This window comes from Carassius gibelio, chromosome B21 (assembly GCF_023724105.1).
Source record: "Carassius gibelio isolate Cgi1373 ecotype wild population from Czech Republic chromosome B21, carGib1.2-hapl.c, whole genome shotgun sequence".
Taxonomy (NCBI): domain Eukaryota; kingdom Metazoa; phylum Chordata; class Actinopteri; order Cypriniformes; family Cyprinidae; genus Carassius; species Carassius gibelio.
The window spans coordinates 26,202,451-26,221,793 of NC_068416.1; the positions used below are offsets into that span (position 1 = coordinate 26,202,451).

Here is a 19,343-nt window from a genome sequence, read left to right on the forward strand (position 1 = left end):
CCCATGGTGCCAACAGAGAGTCAGTCGCTTTTCATTATTCATTTAAAATATTTCAGTCTGTGTTTTGAATGGGGAAAAAAACTTTTAAGCCCGGTTGATGCAAATAAAAACTTAAATTAACCAAAATCTTCTTCAATACCTACCACACTATTCATTCATACACAGTAACACTCAGGCAAAACATGGAATATTCTTTGCACTGAGCCACCAAAATCTCGATTGTAATCACACGTATCCATGCTTTTTGAGAATAGATGCAGTTTCACTGAGGGTTAAAGAGCCACACAGATGGGAAATCAAAAATTACCTGTATTACAGTGTATGATGTAGCTGTCCATCTGTGTAAACGAAAGAAGAAAGAAGAAAGAAGAAAAGGCAGCGAGACTGTTCAAGTTTTTTATTTTACTGTTTGCTTCGCGGTGAGAGGAATAAGACATAATTCACCCCAAACAGATGCTAACGCATAGTTTACTGTGGAGGTGTGTGCGGAACAACCAATCAAACCTGATTATGTTAGTTGACCAATCAGAACACAGTATGCTACCGAAAGGTGGGGTTTAAGGAAACTGAATCTTTTGAACAGCTTCGTGCGAACTGTTTGGGGATCTTTGAGAATTGAGGAAATTTTAAAATGATATTTTGACAAAATGACAATGTTTTTTAACCTTGGATGGATTTAAACCTAATGTACAGGACTTATAAACAGTTATAGGAAGCTTAGAATTTTCATCTTACTGGCTCTTTAAACACTGATCTTTTGCAGTATATGATTTAGCAAGTGAGAGGTTTATTACTGTTATGTGCATTATGTGCAATTTTCTTCTGTATGTGATATGTAAGATGAAAAAGAAAGTTTTTTTGTTATTTCCACAAACATATGTTGAAAAAAATTACAATCTGGTCCAAACATTCACTCATTATATATAATATACATTATTATATATAAACATTATCTCTCTCTCTCTCTCTATACATTTTTGTTTCTAACATTATAAATATCTTAACTGTTACTTTTGATCAATTGAATGCATCCTTGCTGAATACAAGTATTCATGTATTTAAAAAAAAACATAAATCCGACCCCAAACTCACCATTTTCCATGAAAATATTTGGCAGCACGACTGTTTTCAGCACTGATAATAATCAGAGATGTTTCTTGAGCAGCAAATCAACATATTAGCATATTAGAATGATTTCTGAAGGATCATGAGACACTGAGCAACTCCTTTAATCAAAAAACCTGATCAAAATATAAGTTTCAGGGCCTGCAACAAATACTTTTGCCCTGTAAGTTTCACCCAACAGTGGGAGGTGGGGCAAAAATGTGATGTTTGTACCGTACCCAAACACACGAGAAAGAACAGCAGCAGCTCCAGCGGGCAGGTTAAGACATGAGAGAGAGTGAGATCACAGTGAGGGGGTTTAACTCAGAACAGCTCCACTAGAACAGACCCACCCACCCCGAGAGAGAGAGGGAGAGAGAGAGACAGAGAGAGAGAGAGAGAGAGAGAGAGAGAGAGAGAAGTGGGGTAGAATGGAGAGGAGAGGGCCGTGTGTTAAAGTGTGTAGGAGAGGCTAAGAAAAACATTCCGACCTGGCAGCAATATCATGAGAGGGCGAGAGAGAGAGAGAGAGAGAGAGAGGATTGGAGGAGGGTGAGGTAATCTATAAGTGTGTGGTTGGATTACATTCCTTGCCTTGTCCTCTCATGCAGTGGGTTGTGGGACCAGAGAGAGAGAGAGAGAGAGAGAGAGAGGGATGGCTGCTGTGAACCAGTCGGATCACTCTAGGGGTGTAGACGGCACTGACAACCACTAACTGTACAGTCTATTCCTCTAGTGCGCACACATTTCTCTCAGTTACTAGCACTACTGTGTTAAACTATGTTTGGATATATATTTCTCAAAACTTTCCAAAAGAACAGAAATACATAATAATTAGATTATAATTAGGGCTGTAAAAAAACGTGTTAAATTCGATCAATTAATCTGAGGAAAAATAACGCATTAAAAAAAAAATCCTTTCCGTATTGACCTTTGAACCTGGAGCCGTTCTAGCTACCATTCGACTGTAAAATGAAGGAGGGAGACTAAAGCGATGGCGCTTCCTGGATCACTGATTGGAACATTTACTTTAAAAAAAGGCCTGATCGAAGTGTTGATAAAAATAAAGTCGTCTGCAATGTCTGCAGCAAGGAATTTGAATATCACCGGAGTTCGTCCACTCTTAAGTACCACATCAATGCAAAGCATCCAGGAGTTAACTTTAATCCGGAGGTACAACCTAACACGTCCCATGATACCAACTCTAGCAGTCAACGTCATCTTCAAGACGCCTTGTTTGTACAGTGAAAAAAATCTTCTTCCTGAAGCACTTTTACATTTATTTTCTTAGCATACTGGGTCATAATGTTGATTGTTATGGCCATTATTTGAACATTGAAAATAATAAGAAATGTCACTATTATTCATTGATTCATTTGAATTGAAATATTTTATACTCTTCCTAGTATTATTAGAATAAAAGATCTATTACTTTAATGTTATTATTATTAATTACTACATTTGTGTAAATTTCAAAATCATATGGAATGTTTTTAATTTTTTTATTTTTTTTATAAATAATAATGCATATGTATATATAAACACACAAGCACACACACACACACAATATCTCTGTATATTTACACATATATATTCACACACGTGTATATGTATAAATGAAAATGTAAATGTGTAACTGATTTATATTAAACACATTATGAAACCACCTATCTGTACATATCTACACACACACACACACACACACACACACACACAGATTATGTATTATGTATGTGCCTATTATTTCATAGCCATATTTAAAGATTTTAGATAAGCAATCACCATTTCATAGATTAAAACCACAGTCCATCCAAAATCCACCCATCACATCTGCATATTTAATTTAATTCATTTCCACCAACAACTTCGCATTCAATAAAGCTTTTTCTTCACAGGTTGGTGTAGCTGAGACTTCTATGTGAGCGAAGAGCAAGATTGAGATTGGTTTTTGTTCTGCATCAGTTCCAGTCATCTTAATTTTGTCGTATTATACAAAAAGAATGAACATTTTTAATTCTTAAGTAGTATTAAAATAATGTGTTTCCACCACAGAATGGGATCAAACCCAATACATCATTCAAAATGAGGTAGAAAAGAAAAGAGTTTAACTCATAAAAAGGATAAAAATGAGTTTAATGCAAGTCCACAGGGTCAAAAGGCCCCAAAGTTGAAGAAACACCCTTGTGTGTGTTATTAGGAGAGAGATGTTTGTTACTGCTCAGGGAAACACACACACACACACACACACACACACACACAGGCATAGCAGGAAAGGAAGTGGTTGATTTTTTTGCAGTTTCAGCTAAAGAGTGAGTCCTCATTTATAGGTTTGTCTCGTCTCAAACAATCAGTGATCACAAAAAAGAAAGAGAAAGAGGCAGAAAAAACTAGACGGAGCCATTCATCTTTCTGAAACACAATAATCAATGAAACCGAGATTCAGAAGATGCGCAAAAATACAACAACACATAATCCTAAATCCAATGACATAAATAGTATTTTTGGCAATTGTTTACACTCTTGTCATATTACTGATCTAGAACTGGAAATCGAGTATTTCTTCAATGGCATCATGATTCTGTGTGATTCTGCATCCATCTTGTTGTGTGTAAGGCCATAGTAAATGCAACAGCTCGTTTCTATGCTTCTGGTGATCCAATAGGTGATGCTGATGTGAATGTGGGCGGTCAGGCTTTAACATATTCATCTGACGAGTGGCGGAAGTTCACAACGAGTCATTTTAGGATCTTTGTTTTAATGCAGCTTTGAGTTCTGAAAGTTACAGTATGTTTTCATAGTCAAACATCAAACTCTTATCTCAAAAGATCAAGGAAGATCTGAATCCTCGTCATATGGGTCCTTTAAAAGAAAAAGAAAACAAAACAACAACTTTCATTTTGTCTTATTTTGGAAATCATGTATTGAAGCGGTTTTCCACCACGGGATAAAAAATAAAGGTAATTGGGACGTTTCGTCTCACAATTCAAACAATTACTTCCAGTTTGAACTGCAAGATAGAAACGTAAAATTGTGAGATAAAAAGCCACAATTAACATTTGTATTTTTTAAGCGGGAAACAAAGAAGCAGAATTGCGACATGAAAAGCCTAAATTTGCGAAAAACCAAAGAATTGAGAAAAAAAAGAGTTGCATTGTGAGAAACTCAGAATTCTGAGAAAATTTCACAATTTTACGATTTCCGAGAAAAAAAAGTGCATTTTTTAACTTTTTTTTTTTATTCCGCAGAGGAAACAGGCTTCCATAATCATGTGACGTCCAATGATCACAACTTTTTTTTTGGACCATGTGACTGTGGTGAAAAAAACCGCACCATACTCATCAGATCATGACATTGCATTATTAATGATACACTGCTGAATTAAAGTCCTCCTCCAGGTATCAAAGTGCTCAAGAATGATTTGAGCCGGGTAAACATAAATTAATCTTGATCTTTAAATGATGCCGTTTGCACAGCATAAATGACACAGTAATGCGTTTAGCACCGCACACTTGATGCATTGTGTAATTATGTGTGTGGCGCACACCTGCATTCACAAACACCTTACTCATGAGCCTCACAGAAACATGCCCGCTCCCTTCTTTAGGTGGGTATTAATGGAGCTGCCCACAGATCTCCAACCCCTCCCTGACTTTAAACGTTAACAGCACAGACACTGAATGCTGGGAACTCAGCCATGAGAGGAATCAACACATATTTACACATCACACCCATATACACATCTTCCACGGGGGCCGTGATCAATATATACACAATAAATATGCAGCCTACTTAAATACGTGAGTATTTACTTACTACTAAGTACTATGGTATAAACCTTTTCATTCTTAATTAAAAATATATTATATGGTAATAATCACACAGTATCATGGTATAAATAATAAAAGAGTAAAAGCATTGAATAAATATAGAAATGTTCTATATAAACATACATTTATCCAGTAAATTTAAACAATGCAATTAAATATAAATAGTTTGTAAATTTAATAATATTTTATTAATTGATCAATTCTCAAATATTATTCAACACACACATACATACATACATACATACATACATACATACATACATATATATATATATATATATATATATATATATATATATATATATATATATATATATATATATATATATATATATACTTTAATCAATGAAATAACTAATCAATTAATGAAAGAATAAAATATATTAATTATAAAATGTTAAATTTATATTTACTGTATCGATAAACAAACAAGCAATAAAATAAAATAAATAAATTAAATATAATTAAATAAAATGTAATGAAATAAAATTGACATGTCTGTTAGAAGCCTTAATTTATATTTACAAAACTACTTTTTTCCTTTATATATTTTTTTATATTATATTTATATCAATATATTTTTTAACTATCCTCACTTATTACATACTAAATTGACTATATTTGACAGACTGTATGATATAAAACTCCCCCACATGTGTTTCTCTGACTTAAGCACAATAAAAGTCATGTATAATTCATCTGCAATGCCATTAACATAAAGTGTGGCGAATACAGTGTGTGTTTTCTGCATTAATTCTGAATGTAAATGTGTCAAATGTGGTCAGGCTACTTATAAATAAGAGTGAATTCAGGTAAATTGGGCCTCTTTTTGCCACTGAAACAACTGAGAAGAAAATGGCCCAGTTATCCTCAATTAACCCTTCATATGAACCATGTTTTATTCCAGTTGACAAAATAACATAATTGCATTGGGTTGCACAAACAAAAGTCATTTTTTGGAGTCAGGTCATGTCCAAAGAGAATTTTATGTTAACATTTTATGTTCATAAAAATAAAACAATATGCTATATCAAAACATCATCTCCTAGCATCATCTGACCAACAATATGTAGTGGCTATATTACAATGTACTTATAATATACTCACATATCGATGTAATATCTATATAAATGTAATTTATTTTTTATTTTAATATCGATATGTGATTACATATAACATATCAATGTTATAATGTTTCTTTTAAGGTAATTGCAACAAATGTGAATTCAGGGCCATTTGTCTTTCAGTTATTTCAATGGCAAAAAAAGGCCCAATTTACCTGAATTCACTCTATTTATAAGTTGCCCGACCACATGTGTTTAAAATGTTTTCAAAATTTCAAGTTTACCTCTCAATTCTGAGAAAATAATAACAATAATTGCATTGAATGAAATAAAGCAGGAATTGCAAGAAAAAATCAATTTCAGATAAAGTTTTTTCTTTCGCAATTAAACTTTCCAAATTGTGAGATAAAAAGATGAAATGTTTTTTACGACAAAAACAGGCTTCCATACAAACCATATTTTTCATTAATAAAACTTTAAATCTGTTCTTATCTTAAAGAAAAATCCAATGAAATAAATCACATTTGTTAAAAACTTTCCGAATCAGTGCAGAAAACACATGATACTCTGTGCGTGTGTGTGTGTGTGTGTGTGTGTATCTATTCTGAATGTAAACGTGTTGATGATCATGTTGCTATCAGTGCATGACAGGCTGCCAGCGTCTGCAGGTAAACCGTGTGTGTGTGTGTGTGTTACTCTCCTCCCATAGCGAGGTGCATGTCAGGTGGACACGTGCGGCCGGCTGCCAACATACTTTTGGTTTGGAGGGAGGGCTGGGTGGGTGTGAACTTTTGTTTAGTGTCTCTCTCTCTTTCACTCTCTCTCTCTCTCTTTCTCTCCCTGATTCACGACACACCTTCTGTGCAAAACGCAACTCCTCTGCTTATCTCTCTCCCCCCGTCTCTCTCTCTCTCTTGTCTGTGTTCACTTTCACATGTTTGAGTCGGAGGATAGCAGTCTGTTTCCTGACACGCAGAGACTTCTCACCAAGACGCAACTCCACCAGCAACACCTAAAGGTCAGCAACCACTACTCTCTCTCTCTCTCTCTCTCTCTCTCTAAGTTTGTTTCGATCGCTCACTGTCTGACTGCTCCATCACTGTCTGTGGTGAAATGTAAAAGGATGGCATTTGTTCACTGGTCTTGTGCATCTGTCACTTTTCAGAGTGCATGTAAAGTGCACTAGATAGCGCGGGACCCCCCCACCGCCTCGTTCTCACCGTCGCTTTAATTAGAAAGTCTAATACAGTAAAATGAGCTGACAGGTCAGAAACGGGGGTCTGATGCTATCGCAGCATCACTCAGTGCTGCCCTGCAAGAGAACTCACGCTTCAGACAAATCGAGCTTTGGTGAATCCTGAAACAAACATTCGCGATCACGCCATTACAGCAACTTGACCAAAAACGCGTGAGAACAAAAATCTAACTGAAAGGGATAGTTTATATAAGTAAACGAAATCCTTGAAAAACTGATCAGTAAAAAAAATCATATCTACAAAATTAGTAAAAAAACAAAAAAACAATATATGGTATTATCACAGTACTGTTTTGTAATTGCATATTTATAGGGGAAAATATAAACATTCATAAAAAAATGACTATCATTAACCAAGTCAATTTCATAATGATTTCTAATATTTTCAAACTTTAACGATGCATATATGTGTGTGTGTGTGTGTGTGTGTGTGTGTGTACCAAATGTCCCCACAAGGAGAGTAAAACCTGACATTTTTGACATTGTGAGGGCTGGCCTGTGGGAAAAAATAATTAAAAATAGTACAGGATGTTTATCTGAGAGAATGATAACAGGTTTTCTGTAAATGCTAGGTTTAGGGTTAGGGGATAGAATATTGTTGGGTCAGTATAAAAACAATTCACAGAAAAAACATGTGTATATGTGTATATATATATATATATATATATATATATATATATATATATATATATATAGATAGATAGATAGATAGATAGATAGATAGATATGTAAATATATATAGTTTGCAGTAACAAAAAAATTCTATAAATATATTAATTCATTTAAATGTAAAATTATTTCTATTTACTAGACAGAAACAAATAGATAGATAAATAAATAAATAAATGTATGTTTTACATATTAATTTGAATTAAATATAATAATATATTATTTACATTAAATATAAAGTTTACACATTTTAATGTTGCAATTTACTTAAAATATAGTATCTTTCTACTTGAAATCGATCAGTTACAGGTAACTGGCTTATATTTGACCATACTCTGACTCAGAAACATTATCTGTGATTCTTTATAGTCTATACGAATGACTTGCACTGTTTCAGAGATGAAAAGATTCTTCCGAAAATCTGATACATTTTAGAATTTAAAGTGAACATTCTAATGAGAAAAATCTAGAGAATTTTTAAACTGCTTTGAACCCTGCTCAGCGTGTTTTCACTATCTGCTGTGACTTTTATTTTGCGTGAACTTCTCATTCGTTGAGACTGTGAGCAGCGGCGGTCATGTCTAAGACAGAATACAGGAAACATCATTCATCTGCTCTCTTTGTGAACATAAGCCGAATGTCTATCACTTCAGCTAAGTGCAGAATGAATCCGAGGGCTTAAAGATTGAAATATGCACTCGGGTAAACTGTGTGAATACAGTATAGACTTCTCATTAAAACAACACAGAGAGAGGGGGAGCTTTGTTCGGTGTGGTCAGGGACAGTGTATCAGGTGAATGGGCAGATGACCGCCAGACTCAATTATTCATTCATTTTAATTGTGGTTGTGACGGGGACCAGATTTTATTTCAATGGCAAGCAGCTGCTTTCAGATCCATCACGGCATGTTGGAGCAGCACTGATTAACCCCACGCTAACAGGCCGTGATTACATAAAAACTCCTGCGTCCAAACCTCACCGTCACTGTTACACACTCAACAGAGCGAGAGAGCGGAGCGAGGGAGTGAGGTTATGCCGGGATACACACCACGCCTTTGTCTGTCGAGTCACTAGGACAAGGTTTATCAAAGTTGAACCTGATCCGAAGCGGTCTTTTGTTACATGCCAGATACTTTTACACTGGCGTGTTCTCAAACACTGGAGAGTGCGCTGTGCTCCGTGCGCTCTCACCGCGGGAGGGTGTGGGAACGAGGGAACCAGAACAATCATCTGGATCTCAGCGCGGTTCTAAATCACTGCTGGGTACGTTACCGTATGTCCCGCTCAAAACACACACACACACACACACACACGCACAGAGAGACTCCTCCTACAGACACACACACACAGCTCAGAACGACTTAACTACAGATTTCCATAACACAAATTTAAAAGATCAAAATACACACACAGTGGTGAGAATGTATGTACACTATTGCTCAAAGAGTACCATTTTTAAATGTTCTTGAAAGAAGTCTTTTCTGCTCACTAAGGCTGCATTTATTTAATAAAAAAATATTTTAAAATATTATTATTTATAATACCTTTTTTCTATTTGAATACATTTTAGAATGTAATTTATTCATGTGATGTGCAGCTGAATTTTCAGCATCATTGCTCCAGTGTTCAGTGTCACATGACCTTCAGAAATCATTCTGATATGCTTAAAAAAAACATAATCAGTTTCTGCTTAATATTTTTACTTAAATTGTAAAAAAATAAAAAATAATCAGGATTCTTAGGTGAATGGAAAATGCAAACGAACAACACCAAAACATTGTAAATTACTTTACTGACACTTTTGATCAATTTAATGTATCCTTGCTGAATAAAATATACACATACTTTATAATATGTAAAACGATATGGTGTCACATTGAGACTTTTTTCATCTTTAGTAGCTAATATTTTCATCAAGTCATCTTTTTTTATTATTATTATTGTACAAACGTAATTTGGACTCAAATAAACAAAGTACTAATAGTGATTAGAATGGTAGAGAAAAGAGCTTCTCCTCAAAAAATGAAAGAGAAAGAAATACAAGAGAATTAATCAGGTTGCAACATTTTAGAGAGCAAAACTTAATGCAAAGAATCAAAATAAAAAATGATAATATTTAAATAAAAATCTAGATTATCAATTAATCTTGATTTACAGTAACAATTCACTTCTGTTTTTTATATGCATTTTATAGATCATATTTAACTGTAGCTTTCTAAAGCACCTGATCATGACTGGTCATAAATTAATTTCTGCAGTCAAATATGTTTGTAACACGACACTACACAGTAGAATTTATCGCTGAACCAGGAAATTGATGTCCTCCATATATGTGCTAGTTTCATTATTGCAAAAAAAGTGCCCCGAAAAATGAGATTATTCAATCACATCTATGCACCATCTCTATCGGTGCCAGTTTCATTATCACAAAATAAACCCCCCTCATGCTGATACAAACCCTCACATTGGGGTCTAGGTTAATTTTATGATAATGACCAGCTGACAACCACTTACAAAAGAGAAGTGTTTTAGTTCTGATGGACAAACCTGTTCATTTAATTCAGTTAGTGAAAGAGATACAAATGTGTGGTTTGTTACTAAATCATTTCACTTGGAGACACGCTTCTTCTGTGAATGTGTGCATGCCAGTGTGTTAAAAAGCAGTGAAGCAACCTAATAAGAAGAGTTTGACCAGTTCACAACCCAAAGAGAAAGTTAGGGGATTCACATCCGCTCACACAACTTGTTTCTGATGACACAGCTGCCCGACACACTCATACAGAGAGTAAAATACTGCCTCTATATGTCATTTCCCTTCCTCTCTCTTCATCTTCAAAAAAGTCTGTGTGGTGATTTGAATAAAACTCATTTTTCAAAGCCTGACAAATGTCCTGACCTCACCTTTACACACACACACACACACACACACACACACACACACACACACACACACACACACACACACACACACACACACAGAGAGAGAGCGTTAACACTCACTCTGACAACCAGCTATTAAACACCTCACATCTGATGAATTCAAGAGTTAACAACAGATATTAACAGCCAAACACCCATTACCTGATGCTGATGTCATAGCATGATATTTTTAACAGCAATTCAGCAGATCACATGGTCATGTCAATTTTAAAGTCCATCACTATGGTCACGGTGAGTGAGTCGAGACGCTATTTATAAACTCTGAGCGCTGCGATTATATGAACTTTCTTTAAGAATTCAACAAGTGTTTTTCTCTAGCAGCTCCTACACGTCACATGAATGATCGCCCATCACAAACAGGAAATTAACCACAAATTTGGGTCAAAGTCTTCAGAAAGGAGAAAACGTTTTATGCTCATACAATGACTCCATACAGCTCATCCGTTCCATATGAAATACTAAACTGATGATCAGTTCGTCAGAATCATAATCTGAATTTGGCATTCTAGAATTATTATGTTTAACTAAGATTTACTGTTCTATAACTAGACTTTACAAAAATACAACCAGACAGTTTACTTTTCTATCATTAGACCATGCTCAAATTATACTTTACTGTAAAAAATGTCACTATAACTATATTACTAGAACTAAACTTTACTTTATTACTAGACTATACTATACACTACTATACACTACACTACTATACTGAACTATACTATACTATACACTACTATACTATAATATACTATACACTACTATACCATACTATACACTACTATACTGAACTATACTATACTATACACTACTATACTACACTATACACTACTATACTGAACTATACTATACTATACACTACTATACTACACTATACACTACTATACTGAACTATACTATAATATACTATACACTACTATACTACACTATACACTACTATACTGAACTATACTATACTATACTATACACTACTTTACTATACTAAACTATACTATACACCATGGATCCTCAAATCTGGCCCACGAGATCCACTTTCCTGCAGAGTTTTGCTCTAACCCTAATCAAACACACCTGATCATGCTAATCAATGCCTTCAGGATTATTAGAAAATCATAGGTATGTGAGATTGTTCAGGGTTGGAGCTAAACTCAGCATCGCATCGGCCCACCAGGACAAGATCTGAGGATCCATGCTATACACTATACTATACTATGCTATGCTATGCTATGCTATGCTATGCTATACTATACAATACTATACTATACTATACTATACACTACTATACTATACTATACTGCATGGCTCCATCCTATACTCAAACATAGATTCTGTTATACTAAACTTCACTTTACTATACTAAATATAACTTTAGTATAACTATATCTTCATATGGTAGCACTTTATTTTACAGTCCTGTTCCGCATGTGCATACTAGGTATTTGATACAGTAATTACAATAACTAGGTACTAACCATTAACCTAATCCTAAACCTAACCCATATAGTAAGCATATTTTATCCAGTACTTTCTTACAGTATAGGTAACATTTTATACTTTATCATACTACACTACAATACTATTCTCAAACATTTTATTAGGCTTCACACACTACATCTAAAGTTTACTTTACAATAGTAAGACTACACAACTAAGCATTAATATCCTGTACTGTCAAGTCTATCCTAAACTATTGCTAAACTTTACTATGACTGTACATCTTTGTATGGTAACATAGTTTAGTTTCTTTTAGCTGATGCATCTTTCTTTTCATTTAAGCCTGATCTGATGTGATTTCGTCTGAACGCTTTGGGCCCATGTGTGTGTGAGTGTGTTTGAGTGATTTCCTCTGAGAGCAGCTGATTGGGGAGCATCTAAACTCCTGTAGGTGTTTCCTGTGTGAGAAGAGTCACTGTAACCAGTGGCAACTCCCAGACTCTCTCCTCTTTCTGTTGTTCTGGGTAAATTACAGAAACACACACAAACGTTCGACATGATCACACACACAGTATTGAGGCCGATGCACCACAACACACGTTTATGTAGAGAGACCGAGCTCACTCAACCACACAAACACACACACAAAATGATAGACGGAGGGAAAGCGGGCTGTTTTGTGTTGCTGTAAGATTTTGGTTTTGAAACTGGGTCCACCCACTGGTGTGAGAAAAGAGGAGAGGCACAGAGGAGGGGTGCAGGGAGAGAAAGACAGAGAGAGAAATGAGTGTGTGGGCTATCACTCACTCACTCTCTCAGTTTAAAATAAGGACACATTGATCCACCCACCCCAACATAACACACACACTCAGACTGGAGCAGATAGCTCAGTAGAAGAGTTTAGGTATCACAGTGGCCTGATGGACTGACAGTGGGGTTGTAATGTGTGACAGCAGGAAGTGCACATGATTGAGGAATCATCTCAGAGTTTGGTAGCTGCTGGTTACAGTGTTGTGTCTGGATGTTGGTCACGAAAAATGACTTTCAATAGCTGATCCAATAACTTTAGAGAAGTCTGGCTGATATACCGCTAATAGACAATGACAAAAGTTAATATTAAAGATATTAAAGCACATTTTACACAATATTTCTTCCAAAATAGAAGGAAATGTCTTTGCCCGATGGATATTACACAGGCTTAGCAACCCAAATTAGTTCTAGCTCGGGCAATTTTTCAATACAGTTCCCCATTTTTGTCAATTTCTGTCTTATTTAAGTCTATAACTATCAATTAAATGAAATGTATTAATGCATTTATAAATACATGAAAATATTAAACTGATGTACGTGGACAATTAACAGTACAGTGAATATATTTAACAGGATATTTTTCCTGTTACATATATTAATTGTACTATTAACATTTTCAATATTTTTACATTTGATGATTTAGTAACAACTTTCCTCCTCAAGTTTGTTCTAAAATCACCTATATTGACATCTTTTTAATAAAAAATAATAATAATAATAATACAAATACGTATATAACTACATATAGCATGGATGTGGGAGTGACACAGAAAGTTAAATATTCAGCGCCGTCATCAATACAGACTTCTATGAACCGTGTGTGAGAACACGTCTGTGATATGTGCTTGCATTTTTTGCATGAAACGACATATGTGCATACAGTGTGTGACTGATCACTATGAAAGCTTGCATCTTGTGTGTGTGTGTGTGTGTGTGTGTGCGCGCGTGTGTGTGAGAGCGCTTTGACAGACATCTGTCTCCTGTGCCCTGCAGCCTGGTTGGTTTTAATTAGGTAGAGCCAGAGGGCCTGAGGGCAGACAGGGGCTAGTCATAATCACTCACACACACACACACACACACACACGGGCCAGCCTCCCCCTCACAATCCTCCACAAAAAATGTCCTTTCAGAAGGAGCATCTCAAAAAACACAACACACACACCCGCACACACACTCCATCTGTCTCAAACACACGTGTGAGATGTGTGTTTTACATGCATGATTAGTTTGATTAATGACAAGTACATTTCGGTCAGTCTGAGCGCTTAACTGCCTTCAATGCCAGTATTCACACATGAACGCCAGCACAATGCCATAACCATGAGTCCTGACTGTCTGCCGAAGGTGTGTCAATTACTGAATCACTGTGGAAGTAAATTGGTTTCTAAGATAATTTGTAATTCCTGCAGCTCAGACAGCCGAGCATGGGTTTGATTTGCAGGGAACGCGTAAAGTAATAAAATGTTTACCTTGAATGCAATGGATAAATGCATCTGCAGAAAAGCACAAATGTAAATTTGAATTGTACAATTCAGTTTTTTGTGTTTAGTTTTTTTGCATTTGACAGGCTTGCAGAATAAAACTACATTTCCCATCATGCAAGTGTGTTTGTTTTATACAAATTATGTAATTATAACATGTGAATTACAACAAAATATTTTTATTTTAAAATGTGTACACTTTTAAACATCAACTGATATATTGTACATTATTTTTGCTTTTTTTGTCGCACTAATTATTGTAATAATTTTTTTAATTGTAATTATGACTTTGACTTCTAAATAGGAACAAAATAGTTAAACTTCTAAACATGTATTCTAATAATGTTTGATTTATTTTAATTAAATATTTATGACTTCAGCTCGGACATGTACACAAATACATGAACTTCAACTGCACTAATGCACTTTATTTCCATTCTATTTTGTTCCACAAAAATCTAAAATCTTTGCTGAGAAACGAAAAAGAGCAAGATTTTGTATTTACTTTATTCTCATTACGTAATTATATCGCACCAATGCACATTATTTGCGCTTCCTTAGGTTGCACAGAAATGTCAGACCTTTGAGATATGAAATAAAAAATTAAAATTGCTACTCATTTTAACTATGTAATTAATGCTCTTAAATATAAACAAATAATATGTAAGCTTTAAACCAGTATTTTAACCCAATAAAGCACGTGTATGCATGTGTACATCCCACAGTTCTCTCTTTAAGCTGCTGCTGCTGCTACGAACTGAAAGTGCTGGTCCCTGTAACCATCTGCACCACAAGTCAACGCCTAAGAAGCCACGCAAACAAATCACACAAATAAAAATAAGGTGGCATTTTGAATCATTGGTGTCGTCTTTGGATTTTGATCGGCATGAGATTTTTAAGTTAGTTTCGATATGCAGCCCACACTCACACACACAGACTCAATGAATCAAAATCACAGATAAAGCACTTTTTTCAAATGTCCACTATATATATGTGTGTGTGTGTGAGTGTATGTGTGTGTGTGTGTGTGTGTGTGTGTGAGCATGTGCGTGTAGAAGATAGCAGATAGCACAGATGAAACCGTTCAAAAGACACAACACTTCCAGTAAAAACAGGAGTTGGAGTGTGGAGGGGTTCACTGATGACCTTGTTGCATATTTTTGCCTCTCTATGTGTGTGTGTGCCGTCCTTGGACAACTGTTTCCCACCCTAGTTGGTGGGTTTGTCTGTAAGTGGGCAGAGATGACAAATTTTTCCCACAAGCCCACACCCTGGAGCACCAAAGCCCCCACTCCCAGAATACATCTGTGCACGGCATCCCACACTGCAGATCCTAAGGCTAAGAAAACGGAATATAAAACTGACATGAGGGATGTATGCATCGGATTTGATCACAGTATCAAGAGATTTAAGAAATAAAGCAACAGTACTAGAGATGGTTGACATGGTAAACTAGAAAGAAAGAAAAAAGATAGAAAGAAACATCTGACCATACCTGAATTGAGACATCACAAGGTCACCAAACAGACAAGAGAATATCAGTCGAGGTTTGAATGTGTCTCGTCTTCGTCTGGATGCTGCTGTAAAATAAAGAAAGAAAGAATCCTTACTGCATTTGAACTGCTAAATATTTATAAGCAATTTGATCTTCATGCTAAACAGGGTTATTATAGTTAAACATATTTTAAATTTGAACGTTAACTGAAGTAAACAACTTAAACTTATTTTAGCAAACTAAACCTAAAAAAAAAGTAATAAAAACGCAAAATAAAATTCTAAATATTAATAAATCTCTCAATTATACTAAAATATCAAACTAAATAAACATATGTTTTTTTAAATAATAATAAAAAATATGTTTTCTATTAAAATTCCAAAAATACTATTTTTTTTATTTGTAGTTATGTAGAAAATGATCAATTTACTAATGTTTTAAAGATCCCATATACAATAACACCACATTATTCATGTCCAAAAATCATATTTGATATGCAAGTTTCTAAATGACCAAAATGATCAAAACTTTGCTGTTAAACCTGTCACACACAATCATCATTGGACTGCATTGCATTTTATGCTTTGATCATTAAAATCTCATCTTACTAAGACATATTATTGGAGATATAGAGTGACAACTGATATATAAGAGTACATGAGCCATAAAAGCCTGATGTTTCAAATATGATACTCAACATAAAACACATGCAAACTATTCCATTTTAACAAATGAGATTTTTTTGACTATGATCTCATATGTCAGGCTTTACAGGATTTAAAGAAGGTTCCACTGAAGAACATTTATTGAGAATATTTCGGTCTGGTCTGAAAACGCTTGAAGTGTGTCTAATACAGGAATCTGTTTTAGGGACACGCAGAATCACCTGTCTGAGGTTTCTATGACAACTAACCGAGGATACCTACAAATAATGTTGCATGTGTGTGTTTTTAACTTAACAACAGACACACACGTCTAGCTAATTCTCCATCTCTTAAATCTCTCACTTTACATTCGTCACGTTCACGGCAGAACAAAGAAGTCCATTGAAATCATTGAAATTTTACCCAGTAAAACGGTATTAAGTAACTTGTGCTTGTTGAAAAGCATGTCGTGATGAATCTGTCGTAAATTACATAACTAGGGTGGATTATTGATGTCATTTAGGAAATCCTGTTCATGTTAAAGCGTCGAGTCATGATTTAAAGAGACAGACACGGTGGAAAAATGTCACAGTGCCAAAAAACACAAACGAGGCAGAGAGAGACTGTAATAGTTTTATGGAACAATAGATTTTAAGGAAACACACTCCCTCTCACTTTTTTACACACAAAGACGAGTTGCATTTGTGAAAAGGTATAGTCTGATATTTCAACGTTTGCAGGGAATTGATTGGCTGATTGAACTTTTGGATTTTAAATGGCGCAATTTGAAAAATCTTTAATTCTTAGTTAATTTTTGATCGGACGCAAGATGCAAAGCAGATACTTTTACTGTTATTATTAAAGTAAAATGATCTCATTTCAAGAAATCTGAAAGATTTAAGTAACGTTAAACTACAAATATAAACTGAATAAAACATGTTGAGAAGTGAGCGTTAATCAGCTGTGAGGCATCTACTCGATGTCCAGTTCAGCTGTAAAAAATAAAGATTATAAACATGCATAAGTAGGGAAAATGCATGAGAAATGTCAACTTTGACTCACAGAATCAGCTTAAAGGTTTTGTGTCAAAAACTACAACACTGGCAGATACGTCAAATCACACCACGGCAAAAAAATGTAAATGCAATAATAAAATAAAAAAATAAAACCAATTATACACTACTTTGTTTTAATTGAATCATTCTGGTTCTTTGTAAAGAGTATAAAAATATTTAGTTTTACCCAGACATAATTACTGTCATAATTGTGCTTTAATTATTAGCTTTTACGACTTTGATGACATTCAGTACAGTTGTATTCATATTTTAATATAATATATAAAATAATATAATGTTATATATATATATATATATATATATATATATATATATATATATATATATTATTTTTTTTTTTTTTAAATACTAATATATTATTAAATATATTTTACTAATTACACTATTTATATTATATTCAGAATTGGAAGTTTCTCAAATGGAGAAAAAATCCCAAATATTTCAAATTTACCTGTATTCTCCCTATAAATTGTTTGTGGCTCTCTACACACAACATTAAAGTGCATTAAACACAAATATAAAAAAAATGTATGCATCTGCTATACGTTAAAAAAAACATGAAACCGTAATCTTTCATCTTTCCCTTTTACCACATTAAATGACAGTAAATAAAAAGTGAGAGTCCGATGAACGAATGCAGTCACACAACTGTGAGTATAAGTTTACAGGTTAACTAACTGATTAGCCGTCAACCTCTGGTTTCAGTTTCAACGAAGGGAAATTGAACAGCCCTGTTGAGGAACACGCTGTCTGAGCGGCAATATGGGTCAAACCGCATGTATAAAACAACCAACTTCCAATGAACTACAAAGTCATAACGTTTCTGGCATTACATATAACATATCGTTAAATTAAACTTACACACATGCAAAATTATAAGCAGCAAATCTGCACTGTGTGTGCCACATAGGAAACAATTAAACTCTTATTCAAGCATATATGTTTTTGCATTGCAGTGTTATTTAAATATCACTGATGTACTGTTATAACTTTTGTTAATATTTGAGATATGTTTATCTTATTTTATGTTTCTAATTTCTAATTTCTAATTTTGTCATTTATTTTTTTGTTTGTTTGTTTTTAATGTCTTTTTAAATGTATTTTTCAATTACTGTTTTTGTTATGATCAGAATGCCACATGTATACATGAATAAGAAAGTTATTGTGCTTTTTTAAAATTCAGTTTTAGATGCCAGCTGAATCCCAGTTACTAAATGAAATGCATTGAAATCATGCATGCACATTTTTTTTTCATGTAGAAGACAGTAATATTTTTAATTTTATATATACATAATTCTTTTTTTAATTTTTTTTTAATTGTCAATTATTACAAGAAAACACTATTTCGATCTTTCCACTTCAATATTTCATGTTTGATTCAAGGGGTTTCCTGCAGTTACTTTGTAGTTAATTGTGAAACTGACTGGTTTCTACACTAAATTCTGAACTTCAGGTCTTCCACCTTGTTCCTTCGTCTAATTCATCTTCTGAAGTCACAGCACACACATATATAGAACTGGTACTTTTCTCTCTCTCTTCCTTCATTT

At 34.3% G+C, this 19,343-nt stretch overlaps 1 protein-coding gene across 1 annotated transcript in view; it reads left to right on the forward strand.

The window, feature by feature from the left end:
* The first annotated feature begins 6,839 nt into the window (after positions 1-6,839).
* Positions 6,840-19,343, forward strand: part of LOC127985418 (zinc finger and BTB domain-containing protein 7C) — a 26,208-nt gene continuing 13,704 nt past the window's right edge. The window contains exon 1 of the mRNA XM_052587423.1: positions 6,840-7,013. The gene's annotated coding sequence lies outside the window, so the exon portion shown is untranslated. The remainder of the gene's footprint in view (positions 7,014-19,343) is intronic.